The sequence below is a fragment of the Ceratina calcarata genome, unplaced genomic scaffold (assembly GCF_001652005.2).
Source record: "Ceratina calcarata isolate Rehan_Ccalc_2016 unplaced genomic scaffold, ASM165200v1 scaffold389.2, whole genome shotgun sequence".
Lineage (NCBI taxonomy): Eukaryota > Metazoa > Arthropoda > Insecta > Hymenoptera > Apidae > Ceratina > Ceratina calcarata.
In genome coordinates, this window is record NW_017162213.1 from 241 (window position 1) to 556 (window position 316).

Below are 316 nucleotides of genomic sequence, written 5' to 3' on the forward strand. Positions count from 1 at the left end.
AACTTCGTTGCACGTGTACGGCTTAGGACAATGAATCTCGTCCCGTTTTTGATTGTATTAATTTCCCTCAGAAGGAGGAAGAAGAGGGAGGGGGGAATGTAATCCAAAAAAAAAAACGTTATCGAAGATTTAATTGAAACTCGATTAATATAATAAAAGTTCAATAAGCCTGTGTCGTTAATTTAGCAATTTTTTTTTTGTTACAGCCAGTCGTTACCTGAAGCTGTCGTTAATCAAGGTAAGACATTTGTTAGATGAATGCTTCTAAGTAAGTGAAAAAATAATTAAATCATTAAAATAAAGCTGCTTTAATTCG